We start from the raw sequence: 7,587 nt of genomic DNA, 5'->3' as shown, positions 1-7,587 counted from the left end.
AAATTATTCCATATATCTTCTCAGATCACAATGGATTAAAACTAGAAATTAATAACAAATGAAACTTTGGGCATCACAAAAATACTTGGAAATTAAACAACATACTTCTGAATGATATATGGGTTAAAGAAGAAATCAAACAGGAAATGAAGAAATTTCTCAAAACTAATGATAATAACAAACCATCATATCAAAACCTATGAGAAAATGCAAAGGCGGTATAAAGAGGAACGTTTATTGAAATAAATGCTTACATCAAGAGAATAGAAAGATTTCAGGTAAACAAACTAACTTTACACCTCAAGGATCTAGAAAAACAAGAACAATCCAATCCAAAGATTAGCAGGTGGAAAGAAATAATTAAAATCAGAGCAGAACTAAGTGAAATATAGACCAAAATTATGAAATAAAAGATCAATGAAATGAAATAAAAAGTTGTTTTTTTGAGAAGATAAAAAAATAGTCAAAATGAGCCAGACTTATTAAAAAGAGGAAGAGAGAAAACCCAAATAATAAAGTTCTTTTTGGAGCTTATAAAATAAAAACTGAATGCTATGGGGAATATAGAAGATAAATCAGGTAAGCGATATCCACACAGTTCTTCCTTGATCAAAAACTCCATGAAATACCAAATGAAATTTAGAAAATAGGAATTTAGAATTGCGACATGCTAGTACTTTGAATTAATCATATTAAAAGTGTAACATTATACAACATTAGTTACTTCTATGCTTTGTTTTGCTTTATAATCCATACTGAAAACCACGACAAATAGGGGGGAAAAGTTTTCAACTGTCATTTTTCTGTTTTAAAGCAAATCTTTGTTTAGATTTTAAGTTATTTTCAGTTATTTAATCCCTTTGTTGATCTCAATTGAAATTCCAATTCAAATTTGTGTCCACATGATTGGCAGATGAAGAAATCATCACATTGAGGAATTTGAAATTTTAGTTCTATGACCTATTTGGCTATACTTCAGAATACAGTTGGTCCTATAGCCACAGAAAGGAGACACAATATCACACCTTCAATAAGCTGGATAAAAGAACTTAGAAAAACTAAGGTGTATTTAGGAAAAAACAGGGTATAACAATAAAAGCATATGGTAGAATGTAAAAATGTGTAGTTATAAGTGCACTTCTAAACACATGCACATGTGGAAGAATAAAAAAGACACATCGACTACCCACCGATTATCACAATAGACTTGAGGGTGGTATTGTTTTTGTCATTTTCAGAAACATAACCTCTCTGTAAGGATAAACTTTTATAAACAAGAATAACAACATGCAAAGAACATTGAAGAAATTTCATTCTAAATTAAACAATGGAACATTTCCTCTCATTATTTGGTTTTTAGCACATGGTGAAAAATTCAGTCATGATTCCCCAGGGCCTGGGTCTCCAAGGACAAGCAGTTATATGTAAAATAAACAACATGATCATGGAATATAGACTACTGGTCTGTCTCTTCATCAAGAGATTCTCTATGCTCCCTACAAAATTTCTTGACAGTTAGAGAAATTCCTTTACTTGGCTCCTTTATTAAATTACATTTTGCAAGAGGCACCAACTACCTTTAAAGGAATGGGAAAGTTTGTAAGAAAACTTCAATTGTGATGGACATTGTGCATGCAGTTTATTAATAGTAGTGAGGAAGCCATCAATAAAAATGAAGAATATAAGGAAAATCTGCTTCAACAGTGGGCATCTTTACATTTTCATATGAGGGATGTTCAGATCAAGATACTTTTTGGAAGAAAAATCCTATGCAATATGTGTTAGATAGAGTAGTATTTACTTAAGCTAATGGCACATATTCATGGTGCTAAACTCAACTTTCACTATTCCTAAGATCATTGTATTGAATTTGAAAATAGATTCTTAAACATTATTGGGAACTCTAGGAATTTTAAATAAAATATTAAATGTAAGTTTTGTCCTCAAGAAATTTAATGATTCAGGAAAAATAAAGTAAAACACACAAATGCACACATACATAAAAAAAGCAAAATTGCAAAGCATTTTGAAAATATTGTGATAGCATTTGTGCAAGGAAATTAGAGCAAGAAAAATAGTGATATTTGGATTCACCAAAAATATTTTCTTAAAAGAGCTAATTAGGGAGCTTGTTATTAAAAGATGATATAGTATAACTCTAGAGAAAAAAAGTGGCCATTTTAGTGAGTTAGAAGAAAGAATCATTTTTATAGGGTAAAATTTAAGAATATTGGTAGGAATACAACATTATATTTAGTGACAGAACACTTTGTATATATACTTCTTGGAGGATATTACAGAAGCCTATCTTGAATAATTTCAATTTTATGTATTTTATAATAAAATGGTTTCAAGAACACTTAAATTATGGTATTCAAGGCCATGAATAGTTGCATTGTAGTGACACAGGCTGGCAAGTAACCTTGTATCTAAATAACAGTTGGTGACAGCGAGAATAAAGACAAAGAGACATTTTGGAATTCTTTCTTTTCATTTTTCTTGACTGCCTTTTCAATAGCCACAAACCTGAGATTATAAAAGGATAACCAAAAACCATCAGCTAGTGATAGGAAAGCAACAGGAAAATGAAGATCATATATCATTGGATGAAGAAATCAATGAGATTTTGAATTTAAAAGTGAGTGTTAAATTTAAAACTAAAGGAAACAAGGATAAACTCTGGGACCAATATTTTATTTTATTTTTTCTATTTTAATGCCATGAGCATGAGTGAAGTTGGTTAATTCAATCTACATCATCCTCCCACCTCAAAACCAATATCATGGCTTCTTTCACAAAATATTCAGCCCTTAACATTATTTTAGCAACTATTGAGTTCTGTGTGCATTTTTCTGTGCCTGTTTTATTTGTAAACCCATAAATATGCAATGTGGACCTTGTAGTCAAAATGCTTGTGATGTGGGTAAGAAATGAACACATTTAAGTGATCCTGTACCCTTCTAGATTCTATGTCTCCCTGTATTTATTAAACTTAAAGCATATGCATAATACAGTGTGGGTAATCTACAGGAGCTGAAGTGAAAGAATATTTAATAAAGTTTTAACAAATTGCCCAAATGATAACAGGGTATAGAAAACTGGAACAATCACTGATGGCCAATAATATTAATGGAAACTGAAGTTATAGTTAAGGTATTCTAGGAAGACACAGAGTCCTGAATTAAAGCAAAAAGCGTGGTCAGGGTCCATCCCATTAGAATGAGAGGTTGTACAGATAGCAATGGGAAATTAGAGAAGAATCAAGCAAAGCATAAAATATGATAATAATGCACAATACTCAACTTTGTCCAAATATTGTAAGTATATAAACATGGGATTTGTGTTTTATCAGTAAACAATAGACAAATTTTGACATGGTAGTTTATTAGTTGACTCAGTTCAGATTATTAACTACAAGTTCTAAGTTTTAAGATTTATAGGAAGTTAAAGAAGTTTCCTGAAACTATTCCCTCTTAACCAGGAAAGAAATTCCTGCAATAGCCAGTCTAGTTCTTAGAACCAATATCAGGTCAGGGAGCTGATAGCGTTATACTAGGAATATTCAATAGGCTGTCTGAGAGATTTAGTAATCAGTGTGAGAAAGTAAAACAAACAAACAAAAACGTTAAAGATGTTTGCCTAAGAAAAAGCAAGTGGACTAGGTAAAATGTTTTGAAATATTTGAAAGTTTATATTGTGAAAGAGAATAAATCAGCTCTATTATTTCTGAGAGCTCCAGAAATAGAAATATATAAGGACCTGAAAATTAGAGGAAAGTTAATACTAATATAAAACATCCTAAGATAAATGCTGAAATACAGAATTTACTATGATGGTTAGTGCTGTGTTTTGTTTAAATGACAGGGTTTGGGAGGAGTCAGTAGATATGAGGATAGGAGGTTTAATGTAAGGAGTGGTCAGCAGAAATATCGAAAATGAAGACTAAACATAAGGTATAGGAAAGTTGTCAGGAATTCTTTGACTTTCACCTTCACCAAGTCTTGTCTTGCAACAAGTCTTGTGTAGAGTCTTCCAGAAGGCCGCTTAGTTTATATTTAGCAGAGCATGATTGACAATTCCAGGAATTCTTTCTAGAGTCCAAGTTCTAGAACCTTTACTAAGTATAATGGTTTAATGTAGCTGCCTTGCACTAGTCGCACACTGTGTATCAAAATTCTTAACATGTATGTTCATGACTCATTAAAAGTAGTCTAAGCTCTTGAATTTAACGAAAAGCCTTTTTCTTCAACACATGTGACTAAAATACATGAAGTTTACAAAAGGGCTACCAATCTCCTATGTCAAGGGATGCTTGCTCACACAGCTGCTGCTCTGTGCCTGGGATTAGTAGTGGTAGATTTGATGGCAGCCTGCTGCTAGTTACAGACACGGATAAAGTTGTGCCAGTTCACAGATGTATTCAAAATGGGAATGTCATACCTATTGGGTCTCCAAATTCATTTCTAGAATAAGTCTTTTTTTTGTTTTTAGACTTAACAATGTGAAATTTCTAATATTCAGAATCCTGTTGGTTTATAAAAACAAAATATTCATGTTTTTCAATCTTACATATTTTTTCATTTATCTTTGACCACCAAACCTAAGTTTGTCACATACATTTTTTTTGGTTGATTGTTTTTGGGTGAGCTAGTATTTTTTGTGGTTTATATCACCGATAATATTCTAAGTATCATGTACTTTAAAAGATAATTTATACAAAATAATAATATTAAGTACCACTGCTTTTAAAAAAAATTCCAAATAAAAAATTATGTAGTGAAGGATAAAGTTTATTGCTCATAATCAAATGTTGGCAAACTGTCAAGCAAGACTCCAAATGAAGCAGAACATTTTGAATGCAAGCTGTCTACATTTGTCTTCACTAGTTTACAATGAGCCTCTCCTGAGATCCTCTCATTTCACCTTCTCAAGTTCTGTCGCTCAATTATTTTCCTTTTTATTTTTTTTCCTGAATCAAGGGCCATTTGACTGAAGGAAAGTAACCAGAGCTCTGTGACAACATTCACCCTCTTGGGCTTCTCAGAATTCCCAAACCTCCAAGGACCCCTCTTCGTGGTGTTCCTGGTCATCTACACAGTCACTCTGGTGGGGAACCTGGGCATGATTGCGATCATGAGGATCAATCCCAAACTCCATACACCCATGTACTCTTTAATCAGCCATGTATCCTTTTTGGATATTTGTTATTCCAGTGTGTTTACACCCAAACTGCTAGAAATCTTAGTTGTGGAAGACAGAACTATCTTCTTCACAGGATGCATAATACAATTTTCCTTTGGCTGTTCATTTGTGATTGTGGAAATGCTCATGTTAGCAGTGATGGCCTATGACTAGTTTGTGGCCGTTTGTAACCCCCTGCTGTACACAGTTGCTATGTCTCCTAAGCTCTGTGTTCTCCTGGTAGCTGAAACTTACACATGGGGTGGACTCTGTTCCTTTATACTCACATGTTCTCTTTTGGAACTATCCTACTGTGGACATAACATCATAGATCACTTTGCTTGTGAGTTCTCTGCCCTCCTCTCTGTATCCTGCTCTGACCCCTACTTCAGCCAGATGGCATGTTTAGTCATTTCAACATTCAGTGAGGCTTGTAGCCTCCTGATAATCCTCACCTCCTATGCCTTTATCCTTGTGACTATCATCAAGATGCCTTCCACAGGTGGACTCAGAAAAGCCTTCTCCACCTGTGCCTCCCACCTGACTGCCATCACCATTTTTCCATGGGATCATCCTCCTCTACTGTGTGCCCAACTCCAAAAGCTCATGGCTCCTGGTCAAAGTGTCCACTGTGCTGTTTACAGTTGTGATCCCCAAGCTGAATCCCCTTATCTACAGCCTTAGGAACAAAGATGTGAAAGAGACACGGAGGAAGTTAATCAATTCTAAACTACATTCTCACTCAATGTAATTCAAATAAACATATAATTTATTAGTATCCCAAATGCGTTCCATTTTTTCATGTATATTGTTGATGATAATTTTGATTATTTTAAATGAATATACAATTATTCTTTAAATCAATTAAATATTGCATTTTGTATGGGTTTCAGTGTTCAAGATGCCTTACAATGACCTCTGGTTATATACCCAGAGGAATGGAAATCATCACGTCAAAGGGATACCTGTTTTTGCAGCTCTGTTTACAATAGCCAAGGCATAGAATCAACCTAAATGTCCATTGATGGATGATTGGATAAGGAAACTTTGGTTATATACACTGTGGAATACTACTCTGCCATAAAAAAGAATGAAATTCCCCCATTTGCAACAACATGAATGAGACTGGAGAAACTTATGTTGAGTGAAATAAGCAAAGCACAGAGGAATAAATAATGTATGCACTCACTCATATGTGGGATCTAAGAGAGACAGAAGGAAGGAAAGAAAGACCACAGTAGTGCGTTGGACTTGTGGAGGGAGAGAACATATCTTGGGCTACAAATTGGAGTAGAGGTAAAAGGGGGAGAAGGAGAGAGGTTGGGGATAATCAGGTGGGGGACACGGGGTACAATCACAATTTGTGGTAATGGGCATGCTGTCTGTATGAATCTGGCCTTCACATCTTGGACATGAGGGGTGACAATTAGCTTTGTATCTCATGAATAATCATAATCAATAAAAAAAAAATAAAAATAAAAATAGAAACATCCTAAAAAAAAAACCTATAGTACATTCTAATTCGCTTCATCTTGGGTGGTTTTAGAAATAATTACTTTTAAAAAACTTCCCAGTGGACACTATAGAAGCCAGGATAAAGAAGAATTAATCTATAGTTAAAGATTTTCGACATGTTACGAATTAACTTTAAGTTTTGCTTAATAAAATTCTTGCAAACACACATGACAACTGCCTTTTCTGGATCTGAAGCCAAGTCCTCATAACCAGTTCTTTCAACGCAGAGAGTTTCATAAAACACAACTTTTGTTTCCCTTTTAAGTATCAATGTTATTAAGTACAAAATCAAGTGAAACCCTGAAAGGAATGTTTAACTATTTTGGAAAATAATTATAACTTTACTTTAAAAGAAATAGCCAAATTAGCCTGATTAAGACATGAAACCTTTGTTGCTGTTGTTGTTGACATATTTAGAAAATAAATAAATAAATATATTTCTTTAATTGAATGAGAAAGCAGATTTTAGTTGGGTTAAGCCCACACTATCGGAAAATTTGGCTGTGGAGACAGAACTAGCTTCTTTACAGAAGGCATCTTGCAAGATTTCCTTGTGTGCATATTTGTGGTAGCAGAAACATTCATTGTTTTCATTGATGGCGTCTGCTGCACACAGTTGCAATGCTCCAGAAATTTTGTTTCCTGTTGATTCATAATACTCTTGAAGTATGTTCTGCTCCTTGACATTCACCTACTTTTATTGACCTTATACTTTTGTTCAACTAACTTCATACATGATTTTTCTGTGAGCTGCTGCCATTGTCCTGTGTCTATTCTCCACCTGTGCCTCCCATCTAACCACCAGCCCTGCCTTCCATGGAACCAGCAGTTTATTTACTGTGTTCCTAACTCCACAGCTTGTGGTTCATGGTAAACGTGGCTTCTGACTTT

The 7,587-nt window shown here is 34.0% G+C and overlaps 1 pseudogene; it reads left to right on the top strand.

Annotated features, from left to right (window-relative positions):
- The first annotated feature begins 3,935 nt into the window (after window positions 1-3,935).
- LOC103581116 lies at window positions 3,936-5,932 on the top strand (annotated as a pseudogene).
- The last annotated feature ends 1,655 nt before the right edge of the window (window positions 5,933-7,587 follow it).

Source organism: Galeopterus variegatus, unplaced genomic scaffold, assembly GCF_000696425.1.
Source record: "Galeopterus variegatus unplaced genomic scaffold, G_variegatus-3.0.2 Scaffold12396, whole genome shotgun sequence".
NCBI lineage: Eukaryota > Metazoa > Chordata > Mammalia > Dermoptera > Cynocephalidae > Galeopterus > Galeopterus variegatus.
The sequence above is the reverse complement of the archived record's forward strand: the minus strand, read 5'-3'. Positions and strand labels throughout refer to the sequence as shown.